General features: G+C 34.5%; 1 protein-coding gene across 1 annotated transcript in view; it reads right to left on the bottom strand.

Moving 5' to 3' along the window:
- SPIDR (scaffold protein involved in DNA repair) overlaps positions 1-14,148 on the bottom strand; it is a 549,318-nt gene that overhangs the window by 123,434 nt on the left and 411,736 nt on the right. The window lies entirely within an intron of this gene.

Below are 14,148 nucleotides of genomic sequence, written 5' to 3'. Positions count from 1 at the left end.
ACAGGAAGTAGCTGAGGCTTACAGATTCTTGGCTAGATCAGAATACTGGCTAAATTGGTTTATTCTTTAATCTCCAAACAAGCTACACAAGAATCCAATAAACTGTTCAAAATGTTTCCATTTCCCATTTCCATTTCTCTAGATAGGAATGAATATATAATTAATAAATATAATATAAATAATATATATATTCATTTCTATATTTTATTTCTTCATTTCTGTATTTAACTTGTTAGGAATCATTTAAATAGAAATATGTATAGATAGAAATATATATATTTTCATTTCTATCTAGCTATTAATGATTTCCTAAAAAGTTAAATTTTGCCTTCAGTCAGACTTCAACTCATGAAAAGCTACAGCAATATGAACAGTTCTGTTTAACTTATCCAGAAATGGTTGGGTAAAATATTCTCTACCCCCTTTAGGATGATGATTCCTTGCTGTGGCTAGAGGAAAAACAACTTTCTCCACCCAATTTTTAAGATACTGATGGTAGAACATCCTAGCTTTCTTTAAAAGCATAATCTAAGGAAGCATAATCTGTGAAGGATGGCTAGTTTAATACAGAAAGCTATCTATATTTTTGAGTTCCTTGTTTGTTTTCAAGGATGGACCTCAGGGAGTTCCTGTATTTTAACGGAGCCATTCTAAATCACATCCCATGACAGACTGAGTGAGTTCATGTAAACACAGTCAGCGGTATCATGAGTAACAAAATCTGTTTCCATCAGAAGCCCTTTATCCTGCGTAAGAGACCTGTACACTAATGGGCGGCCAGCCGAGGCTAACATTAATCAGCTACAGCTGGTTCAATGCTATAAAAAGAACTAATGAAAACACAAATGCTAACCCTCTATTCCACTTCAGCCAGTACGTCAAGCCTGCACAAAGACAACGGTTTCCAAATACTCTCTGTGAATGAACTGGCCAGGCCTGGTTTTCTGAAGTTGTTTACTGAACAGTGTGTGCAAGGACTCAACTGAGCACTGAGGTGGGGGAGGGCAGGAATCGCATGATCTATTAGTGCACAAAGCCAACTTTCCGAATGATCTTGGATTTAGTTCTATAACAAACAGGAGGCAGAGAAAATTTTCAAAAGCAGAACTAACGTACTTTGAGCAATTTCTTAAATACACATGCACACACACACAAATACACACTTTGATTACTTAGGGTTTTGTTATGAAAATGTATTATTAAATCTGAGATAAACTGATGGCTTATCAGATATTCTAAATTCTTAAGTAAATGTAAATATTTTCTTGTAACGTGAGTTACTTTCCAAGAGGAAGCAATCTGATGAAGAAATTGTCACTATTTTAATTCTTTATATAACCTAAAAGATCTAGACTTTTAGTTAGTGCTAGAAGGGACCATGGTAATTTTCTCCCATCTTGTCATCTCACAAATGGATCATCTGGGGCTCACAGGATCCTTAACCTGCCTGCCTCAGGCCACACTGCTTGGTGGCATGAAGAACCTGGATATCCTGGCACCCAACTGTTTCTCTACTCCATCTTGTGCTAGACGTGGCTAAATGAACATAGCCAAGAAAAATGAACAGAGTGCCTGGCTTACTTCATAATATCATGGGTTTTGACCTAACCCAGCCTTTTAATGTATGAGGTTATTTGCAATGTCAACTGAAAATTTAGGGAGTTTCCTTGGCCTTTTTTTAATGTTCTTGAATAGGCTGAAAGTGTATTCAGTAAACTATTCTGCTGGATAAAAGGGCTTTTGCCTTGGACATGCAGGGCTGATGCTTGCTGCCAGAGACATTAATCTGCAGTGCAGATGCTAATTCATATGTCATCACCACATCTCCTCAGGACTCCAGTCCTGCATTTCCATCTGCCTGTGTGACATCCCACCAGGGTGTCCTGTCATCAGGTCCATTTCTACATTCTGCTGAGGCACTCACATGCAAATTAACGTCAGATACCAAACCACAAATCCAGGAAGCTCAGAGAATACCAAGCAGGATAAATGCCAAAAATAACCCCAAAACCCTACACCTTGCCATATTCTTTTCAAATTACAGCAAATGAAAGATAAAGAAAAAATCCTTGAAAGAGCCAGAGGAAAAACAACACCTTACCAAAAGATGAACAAAGCTAAGAATTACATCTAACTCTTCCCCCAGACATCGCTCAAGCAAGAAGACAGTTAAGTGAAATATTTAAAGTGCTGAGAAAAAAAAAAAAAAAAAAACCCACCGACCTAGAATTCTGTACTGTGAAATTATCCTTCACAAGTGAAGGAGAAATTAAAATTTTCTCAGATAAACAAAATTTGGAGTCAACAAAAATTGGAGTCAACTTGTAACCTTGCAAGAAATGATAAAACAAGTTCTTCAGAAGGAAGGAAAGTAACATAGGTCAGAAACTCAGAAAGGAAGGAAGAGTAACGAGGAAGGAACAAGTGAGGTTAAAATAAAACTTTTATCTTAATTCTTAGTTAATCTAATACATAAGTTTGTTCAAAATAATTATACCAATAATATATTCAATTATATATGTTTATGTATAAACCTTACGTATATATGTGCATATATATATATGCTTATGTATGCTTATATATAAGTGAAATGAATGACAGCAAAGGATGCGAAGAAGGAATTAGAATTATTTTGTTTGTGTTTTTTGGTTTTATTTATTTATTTGACAGAGAGAGACACACCGAGAGAGGGAACACAAGCAGAGGGAGTGGAAAAGGGAGAAGCAGGCTTCCCACGGAGCAGGGAGCCCGATGCAGGGCTCGATCCCAGGACCCTGGGACCATGACCTGAGCCGAAGGCAGACACTTAACGACTGAGCCACCCCAGGCGCCCCTAGAATTATTTTGTTATTATAAGGTACTGACACTACCTGTGGTCAGTCTTATTTGATAGTATACTTGTATTGGTTGTAAATGTATACTGCAAATTCTAGGGCAATCACTAAAAAAATTTTAAAAAAGAAGTATAATTGACATGCTAAGAAAGAAGAAAAAAGGAATCATATAAAATGCTCAGTTAAAACTACAAAGGGGACAAAGGAATGGAGGACAAAAAAGAAAAAAACAACGGCAACAAATAGAAAAAAGCAATGAATATAGTAGATATTAATCCAACTATCACTAATCACTTTGAATGTCAATGGTCTAAATGCACCAATTTAAAGGGATTGTCAGAGTGGATCAAAAAAAAAAAAAAATGACCCAACTATATCTTGTCTACAAAAAACTGACTTGAAATATAAAGATACATATAAATTAAATAGATGGAGAAAAATATACCACGCTAACATAATAACATGGTTATGGTATTATGTATGATATCATAATTTTTAAAATACTATGCTAACACTAATGAAACCAAAGCAGGAGGGGCTATTTTAAATTAATTAAAAAATTTTTAATTCCAGTATAATTAACATACAGTATTATATTAGGGAGCTAATTTAATTTTAGACAGAGCAGACTTCAAAGGTAAGTAAGGTTATCAGAGATAAAGAAGGACATTACATAATGATAAAGGGATCATTTCTACAAGAAGACTTTAACAATTCTTCATTTATATGTCTGACAAAAGAGCATCAAACTACATGAGACAAAAACAGAACTGCAAGAAAAAAACAGATGAATCCACTATGATAGCTGGAGACTTCAACATCCCCTTTCTCACAAATGGATATATCCAACAAGCAGAAAAGCAGCAAGGACATAGTTGAACTCAACTACACTATCAATTAACTGGATATAATTAGAATCTATAGACTACTTCATCCAACAGTGGCAAACTACACATTGTTCTCAAGCTCACATGGAGCATTCACCAAGACACACCACAGTCTGGGCCAGAAACCACAATGTAACAAATTAAAAGAATAGGAACTATACAATGTTTGCTCTCAGTGGAATTAAACTAGAATTCAATAACAGAGATAACTTGAAAATCCAAAATATATGGAGATTAAAGAACAAACTGCTAAATAACACATGGGTCACAGAAGAAATCCTAAGAGAAATAAAAAAATATTTTTAAGTAAATGAAAATGGAAACACAACTTACCAAAACGTGTGGGATGATGCCAAAACAGTACCTAGAGGGCAATTTATACTATTGAATGCATTTTTTAGAAAAAAGAATAATTTAAAATCAATAATGTAAGTTTCCATCTTAACAGATTATAAAAAGAGCACACTAAATCTAAAGTAAGCAGAAGAAAAAAATATAGAGATGAGAGCAGAAATCAGTGAAATTAAAAATAAGAAATCAATAGAGAAAATCAATGAAAACAAAAGCTGATCCTTTGAAAAGATCAGTAAAATCTGTAAGCCTCTAGCCAGGCTAACTAAGAAAAAAAGAGAGAGGACACAAATTACTAATATCAGAAATGAGAGAAGGCACATCACTACAGATCCCAAGGAAATTAAAAGTATACTAAAGGAATACTATTAACAACTGTATGCCCACAAATTTAATAACCTAGATGAAAAAGACCAATTTCTTGAAAGACACAACCTGCCAAAATTCATATAAGAAGAAACAGATGATCTGAATAGGCCTGTATCTATTAAAGAAACTGAATCAATAATTCAGTCTTTCAAAATAGAAAGCATCAGGCTCAGCTGGGTTCACTGGTGAATTTGATCAAACATTTAAGGCAGCAATTATTCCAATTCTCTATAACGTCTTTCAGAGGATAGAAGCAGAGAGAACATTTCCTATCTTATTCTACAAGGTCAGCATTACCCTAATACCAAAACCAGACAAGGGTATTACAAGAGAGGAAAACTATAAACCAATATATCTCCTCAATATAGATGCAAAAATCCCCAACAAAATATTAGCAAATCATATCCAATAATGTGTAACAGGAATTATATACCATAATCCCACCAAGTAGGATTTTATGCCAGTTAGGCAAGGCTAGTTCAACATTTGAAAATCAGTTAAAGCAATTCATCACATCAAGGGACTAAAAAAGAAAAATCACATGATCATATCAATAGATTCAGAAAAGCATCTGACAAAATCCAGCACCCACTCATGATAAAAACTCTCAGTAAACTAGAAATAGAGAACTTTCTCAACTTGATAAAGAATATCTACAAAAAACCTACAGCTAACATCATACTCAATGGTAAGAAACTAGAAGCTTTCCCACTAAGATCAGGCACAAAGCAAGGATGCCCCATCTCACCACTAATTTTCAACATTTTACTGGAAGTCCTTGCTAATACAATAATGCAAAAAAAAAAAAAAAGGAAATAAAACGTATACAGATTGAGAAGGAAGGCATAAAATTGCCTTTGTTTACAGATGACATGATCATCTATGTAGACAATCTAAAAGAATTAAAAAAATAAAAACCTCCTGGAACTAGTAAGTAATTATAGCAAGGTTGCAGGATACAAGGTTAATATATAAATGTCAATTGCTTTCCTATATACCCACAACAAACAAGTGCAATTTAAAATTAAAAACACTACACCATTGGGGCACATGGGTGGTACAGTCAGTAAGGTGTCCAACTCTTGGTTTCAGCTCAGGTTGTGATCTCCGGGTTGTGAGAGTCAGGCTCTGCACTCAGCATGGAGTCTGCTTAAAAGACTCTCTCTCTCTCCTCCTCACCCCTGCACTCTCTCTCTCTCAATAAATAAATAAATAAATAAATAAATAAATAAATAATCTTTGACAAAAATAAAAACACTACCATTTAAATTAGCACCCCCCAAATGAAATACTTAAGTGTATCAAATTATGCACACATGCACATAAGAAAATCTACAAATCTCTGATGAATGAAATTAAAGAACTAAATAAATGGAAATTTATTCTATGTTCATGGGTAGGAAAACTCAATATTGTCAAGATGTCAATTCTTCCCAACTTGATCTATAGAGTCAATGCAATCCCAATAAAATCCCAGCAAGCTATTTTATGGATATTGACAGAGTGATTCTAAAATTTATGGATAAAGACAAAAGACCTAGAATAGCTTACACAATATTGAAGAACAACGAAGTTGGAGGGCTGACACTGCCAAATTCAAGACTTACTATAAAGATACAGTAATCAACACAGTGTGGTACTAGTGAAAGAAAGAGAAATAGATCAATAGAACAGGATAGAGAGCTGAGAAACAGACCCCTCTAAATATAGTAACTTATGTTTGACAAAGGAAGAAAGGCAATACAATGGAGCAGATAGTCTTTACAATAAATATGCTTGAACAACTGAACATCTACATGCAAAAAAAATAATCTAAAAACAGACCTTTATATCCTTCACAAAGCTTAACTCAAGATGGATCATAGAGCTAAATACAAAATGCGAAACTACAAAACTCTTAGAAGATAACATAGAAGAAAACTTAGATGATCTTGGGTATAGTGATGTCTTTTTAGATACAGCACCAACCAAATAAATGATTCATGGAAGATATAATTGATAAGGTGGACTTCATTCAAAGAAAAAACTTCTGACCTGTGAAAAACAATGTATAAAGAAAATGTGACACAAGCCATGGACTGGGAGAAAATATTTGTAGGACATATCTGATAAAGTACTCCTTTACAAAATTTACAAAGAATTCTTAAAACTCAACAGTAAAAACACAAACAACCTGATTAAAATATGGGCCAAAGACCTTAACAGATACCTCACAGGGTACACATGCGCATACAGATGGCAAATAAGCATATGAAAAGATGCTTCACATCATATGCCCTGAGGGAAATACAAATTAAAATAGAAATGAAATACCACTACACATCTATTAAAATGGCCACAATCAGGAACACTGACAAACCTAATGCTAGTAAGGATGTGGAGCAACAGGAGCTCCCATTCATTGCTATTGGGAATGTAAAATAGTACAGCTACTTTGGTAGACAGTTTGGCAGTTTCTTACAAACCTAATTCTACTCTAACCATAAGATCCAGCAATCACACTCCTTGATATTTATCCAAAGGAGTTGAAAATTTATGTCTACACAAAAACCTGCACACAAATATTTATAGCAGTTTTATTCATAATTACCAAGACGTGGAAGCAATCGAGATGTCCTTCAGTAAGTGAATGAATAAATAAACTGTGGCACATCCAGACAATGGAGTATAATTAAGCACTAAAAAGAAATGAGCTATCAAGCCATGAAAAGACAGAGAAACCTTAAATGCATATCATTAAGTGAAAGAAGCCAATCTGAAAAGGCTACAGACTGTATGCTTCTGACTACATGACATTCTGGAAAAGGCAAAACTATGGGGATTGGTGCGTGACAGGGGTGGGACAGGGGAGATGAATAGGCACAGCATAGAGGCCTTTTAGAGCAATGAAAGTACTCTGTATGATATTATAATGATGCATATTTGTCATTATACTTTCCTCTAAACACATAGAATGTACAATACCAATTGTAAACCCTAATGTAACATATGAACTTTGGGTGATTATGATGTGTCAATGGAGGTTCATTCCTGGTTAAAAAAAAAAAAAAGTACCACTCTGGCTAGTGATGTTGAGAAGAAGGTATATGGAATATCTTTGTACCTTCTTCTCAGTTTTGCTATAAACCTAAAACTGCTCCAAAAAAATAAAGTCTTAAAAAAGAAAGTGGGGAGGAATAGCATAATCGTTAGATGACAGAATCAGGATTAAAACATTGAATTGGTTCATGGGCTGAATCTGCCAAAACAAAATTTAAGAGAGATAAATATAAGGTGCTGCACTTGGCTCCAAAAAGAAATCAACTCCAAAAGCAAGGACAGAGAAGCTCATCAGCAACTTCAGAGCCTTTAATATAGGAGAACAACTAGGATTATAATGAGAACCAAGTATCATGTGTGTAAATATGCTATCATGCATAAAAGTAAACAGATTCTACATGACCCCAAGAGGAAGTGTCAGTTCCAAGGGTCAGAAAACCCAGGAAAAGAGATTTAGGCTCAAGATAGCAGAGACATTTCTTAGAGTGAGAACTGTACATGAATGGGCTGTGGCAGAGTACTTACTGTGTCTGCCACAAGAGGAGTCCAATCCTGCTGCAGCTGAGACTCAACTATCAAATCAATAACTTACAACTGGTATCTAAGGACCAATCTAACTCTAAGATTCCATGATTCTATAATATTTTTTATTAAGAGACATTTAAACCAAAAACACAAACTAATCAAACCAAAGCTGAATAACCCTACTACCTGGAAAGAAACATTCAGAGGTTCATTGTGTAGAATTGTATCTTGGACCACATGAAGGTGATTCCATGACTAAGAATAACTCGAAGTGTGGTCAACTATTAACAGACTTAAAGCTAACAATCAGTTCTGTTTTAGATAATTTACTACAAAAGGTTTTTGTAAAAAATAAGTAACACATTCAAACTCTTTCTCTTCTTCTCAACCACCTGGTTCTCCTGCCATGGGACAAATAAAGTTACCAACTTTTATGTATACTTCCAGATATATTTTATGCATATAAAAAGCATTTAAGTCCATATTGACCCCCAACCTTTGTTTTAACCAAATGGTAGTATATTTTGTATATTGTTTTGGACTTTATTCATTTGTTTTAATAGTACATCCTTGAAGATCATTTCATATTAATACACGAAGAGCTTTCACATTCCTTATTTTTTTTTAAAGATTTTATTTATTTGAGAGAGAGAGAGAGAGAGCACATGAGAGGGGGGGAGGGTCAGAGGGAGAAGCAGACTCCCTGCTGAGCAGGGAGCCCCATGCGGGACTCGATCCCGGGACTCCAGGATCATGACCTGAGCCGAAGGCAGTCGCTTAACCAACTGAGCCACCCAGGCGCCCCACATTCCTTATTTTTAAGTGACAGCATAATATTCCATTTTTGACATGGATATGGCTCCTAAAATAAGTGGTAATTCCTCATGAATAAAGCTGAAGACCAATGGAATTAACTAGTAACCATTACTTTTATTTTATTTATTTATTTTTTGTCAGAAAAGTACTTTATTTTTTTAGAAAAGTACTTTAAATGAGTTACAACTGTATACATAATATCTTATAATTTAATAGGGATACATAGAACTATGTTATTTTTATAAATTCTGTCTAAAGTATTTTATACTAAGCACTGTTTCTGTGAGCCTGTATTTCATTTTTACATGATTCATATTAATTTAGAAATTGTGGGGGAAAAGTTCAGTCCAGAATGAATTATATCATTAATCAGCAATCCTACCATTCATTGTACATATATATAAAAAAAGAGTATCATCTTTGTGTATTTCCTCCCATTACACTCTCTTTGCATGCATCCATAGTAGGGGCAAAAATATATGTAATGAACATATTTTGTAGAACTCCATTCCTGCCTCTAAGGTTGTGTGTAACCATTACTTTTAAAGTCAGTTACTTAGTTGTTCTTACCTCAAAACACACAGTTATCTTAAAAAAAAAATCTTATAATTATATAAAACAGTATCTATAGATTTTTAAAAATAAGACCTTACAGAGAGGAATAAATTGCTTCCCAGGTAATTATGGGAATATAACACATTTGTTTATCTTCTTTTTTACATGTTTTGAGAGTTTACAATTAAAAAATTAAATCATGAGAAAATATAGCTATATGAAGAAAAATTAACTCCTGTTAAAATTTAGATAGTGCTCACTGTGCAGCCAATCATCCTTGGAAATATTTTATTTTATTCAGTTTGAGTTGATGTATGCACCTAAAGAGGAAAAAACACTTATAATTCAAGTGATTCAAAGTTTGAATACATTCAGTTTGGCTTTCTTTCAAGACTGAATAAAAAATGGCTAAACTGTTTTGAACTAATTGGAAGACAGGAAAAGCCTTACAGTGATAGATACACCTTTCTTATGAAAGCTAAAGAAATGGAAGATATTTAATTAATTAAAAAAAAACCCAGCTGGGCATATCAAATAGAAATGATACACTGGAGGGATTCTGATTAAAATACAAACCACAGTATAAGAAGCCTATTAACTCTATAGTGATCTCTTGACTTCAGAGATCATCCAACACTAAACTTTTACAGCTTAGTTGGTGACTAAAGGTATACTGTGGCCTAGGTGGCTCAGTCAGTTGAGTGCCCAACTCTTGGTTTTTGGCTCGGGTCATGATCTTACGGGTTGTGGGATCGAGCCCCTAGTCAGACTCCGTGCTCAGCGCACACACTCTCTCTCTCAAATAAATAAATAAAATCTTTATTTGAGAGAGAGAGAAAGAGAGAGAGCACAAGCAGGGGGAGGGGCAGAGGGAGATGGAGAAGCAGACACCCTACTGAGCAGGGAGCCCCACACGGGGCTCATTCCCAGGACTCTGGGATCATGACCTGAGCTGAAGGCAGATGCTTAACTGACTGAGCCACCCAGGCGCCCCTAATATAAATCTTAAAAAAAAAAAAAAAAAAAAAAAAGAGTTAAGATCTACCTACCTACCTACCTACCTTTAACCAAAAAAAAATATAGCTAAGTAGTTTTTCATTCTACCATCTGAAGAAGAGGCCAGCTCCATAGGGGAAATGAGAAATTCCATGGGGCAAGTGGTATAAGACTGGGTAGTGAAGGATGCATAGGACTTAAAGAGAGAAAAATAGAAGAAGATGGGCTACCATAACTGCACCAAAGCATCAAACAACGATTTCTTTTTCCCTGCCTTAAGATACTTGAAAGAATTGCCAGGGCAATTAAGAAAGAATAAGAAATAAAACCTATCTGGATTGGAAATGAATAAGTAAAACTATCTTTATTTAAAGATTACAAAATTTCACATATGGAAAATCCTAATGAATCCACTAAAAAACTATTAGAGTTAATAAACAAGTTCAACAACACTTCAGCAAATAGGTCCATATATGAAAGTCACTTGCATACCTATACATTAGCAATAAATAATCTAAAATTAAATTAAGAAAATAATTTCATTTAAAATAGCATAAAAGAATACTTAAGTATAAATTTAACTAAAGAAGTGTTAAGACTTGTACTGAAAACTATAAAACACTGTTGAAAGAAATTAAAGAACTAATGAAATGAGAAGGCATCCCATGTTTATGGATCCAAAGACTAAATATTGCTAAAATGACAATTCTTTTAAAAATAAATAAATAAAATGACAATTCTTTTCAAAGTGATCTACAGATTCAACATAATCTCTATCAAAACCCCAATTGTTTTATTCCAAAATTGACAAGCTGATTCTGAAATTAAAATGTAAATCTAAGAGACTAAGAATTCCCAACACAATCTTAAAAAAAAAGTTAAAGGGCTTACACTCTGATTTCCAAATGTACTATTAAAGTTTTAGTAATTAAGATCATTATGGTACTGGCATAAAGACAGATATATAGGTCAATGGAAGAAAAGTGACAGTCCAGAAATAAACACTTATATCTGTGGTCGACTGATTTTCGACAAGGGTACCAAGAAAAAGAATAGTCTTTCTAGTAAATGGTGTTGGACAACTGGATACACACATGTAAAAGGATGAACCCCTGCCTCATACCACACACAAAAATTAACTCAGATGGATCATGGGCCTAAATACAAGACTATAAATTGTAAAACTCTTAGAATAAAATATAGGAGTAAATTTTCATAATCTTGGATTAGGCAACTGTTTCTTAGATGTGACACCAAAGCACAAGAGAAAAAATAAAGATAAATTGGACATTATTAAAGTTATAAACTTTTGTGTTTCAAGGGACACTATCAAAAAAGTGGAAAAAATACTCCATAGAATGGGAGAATATATTTTCAAATCATATATATGATAAGGGACTTGTAACCAGAATAAATAAAGAACTCTTACAATTCAACAAAAAAGGGACAAATAACCCATTTAAGAAAACAAGCAAAGGATCTGAAGATGCATTCTCCAAAGTAGTATACAAATAGTCAAAAAGCATATGAAAACACGCTCAACATCATTAATCCTTAGGGAACTGCCAAGTCAAAGCAACAAGGATATACCACTTCACATCCATTTGCATGGCTATAATAAAAAAGATAATCACAAGTCTTGGTGAGGATGTGGAGAGATTGGAGCCCTCATACACTGCTGGTGGGAATGGAAAATGGTAGTTTCTTTGGAAAATAGTTTAACTCTTCATAGAATTAAACAGAGTTACCATATGACCCAGCAACTCTACTCCTAAATATATACTCAAGAGAACTGAACATAACTGTTCATACTCAAAAGTATGAACAACCTAGATGTTCATCACCTGACAAATAAACTGAATAAGGCATACCCATACAATGGAATGAAATACTGATACATGTCACAACATAGATCAACATGGGTGAGCCTTGAAAATATTGTACTATATGAAAGAAGCCAGTCATAAGACCATACATTGTATAGTTCCATTTATATATGTCCAAAACAGGTAAATCCAACAGACAGAAAATTAGTGCTTGCCACAGGCTGGGGGAAGGAGAAGTAAACAGTCAATGGGTCTGAGGTTTCTTTTTGAGGTCACAAAGTTGTTCTAATATTAGATTACTGTTATAACTGCAAAACTCTGTAAATATAGGACTGCAAAGAAAATATGGCAAAATGACCTTGGTATATCATACAGACCAAGAATTGTCTTAGAGAGGAAGTAAGCAAAAGTTAAGAGCTGGGTAGCTGAGACTTAAGTGTTTACCTAAGACTTATGAATACAGAGCTAATGATTAAAAGAGGATTTAAATTCACTGAGAGAGCACAAGTAAGGAAAATCTAAAGAATGGGATATGGTTCATATCATTTATAAGAATACATTAAAAAAATGAATCCCCGCTCTCATATCTTTTGCACTGCAATAAAAATACTCAAGTCATTGAAAAAGAGTTAATTCCAACTTTTCTACAACATGAAGAAGAAAAGAAACTTCAGAAATAAAGTATGGATAACAATAACAACCTTATGAGGGTATGATGCTAAGTAGGTTAATCATCAGAATCACTCCACAGATTCTGGTATGTGGTAGTATGTAGAAGCAGAGCAGGTGAAATGGTCCTGTGTACTGTTGAGGAGATGGAGTCTTTCCTTTGGGCTCTTTCATCACTGACACATATGTATCCCTGTTCTGGAGAAAGAATGCCATGCCACTCCATCTCTATGCACAGAAAAGGAGACATAAGTCCACTTTATCATCCAGTCATTTAATAGGAAGAAAAACAAATGTTTATAAGCAGGGAGAAGAGTTGCATGCACCTAGGGAGACCTGACTGGTAAGCACACAACTGTGGAATCAATGTGCCACAGCTTACGGCCTTCTCATCAAAAGGAATCTTGCAAACTTGATACAAGTCTTTCTCTACTGTCCAAACACACACAAAAGCTAATCATCATAAAGGACACTAATCATCACACCCACAATCTACTAATTCATGTTCCTCATTCTGCTTTAATACTGTATCATTTTCACCATCAGAAATCTGGGATGTCTTTAAATGCTTTAGACAAAGACAAAAATATACCAGCCATAATTACCAGCACCATCCAATACTGGACCCAGCACTAGGGCAGTTTTCTGCCAAGTGTTTATTACAGAGGAACTTTTATGTCTCCATTATTTAGAAGGCAGTAGTCACATTTCATATGTATGAGTTTATATAAATGTTTGTTTTCTAAAGTAAATGAGCAGCAACTCCTTGTTGATGGGGGGCGGGGGGTGTGCAGCAAGGGAGGCGGTGCAAAAGGAGAGGAGTAAAAACCACCTTCAATCAAGCTTCTCCTCCAGCGAGGCAACAGACTCAACTCTAACATGAATGCTGGTTTGTAATATGATCTTCTTCTTTGTTTATTTTAGGTTTCTATTATTGTAACAATATTATTTATCAGTATTTTACAATTTTTAAATCTTTGCACTTGCTTTTAAAGAGCTAGTGAGCCACCTTCTATTGAGTCCTTATATGAGAAGCATAATGCTAAACACATTACGTATATAATCTCAGTTAATTTTCATCATGAACCTGGATAATGGAAAGAAATAATTCCAATTTCATAAATAAGGAAACAGAATTTGCCCCGTCTTCCTACTAAGTGGCAGAATCAGCATTTGAACCTAGACCAGTCTGATTCCAGACCTTCTGCTTTTCCCATTAATGGTCTGCCTCTACCTCAATTTTTAAAAATTTTAATTCCAATATATTTAACAAAGAGTGTT

Source organism: Mirounga leonina, unplaced genomic scaffold, assembly GCF_011800145.1.
Source record: "Mirounga leonina isolate KUSES-001 unplaced genomic scaffold, KU_Mleo_1.0 Mir_165, whole genome shotgun sequence".
Taxonomy (NCBI): Eukaryota; Metazoa; Chordata; class Mammalia; order Carnivora; family Phocidae; genus Mirounga; species Mirounga leonina.
This window is presented reverse-complemented; position numbering and strand designations above follow the sequence as displayed.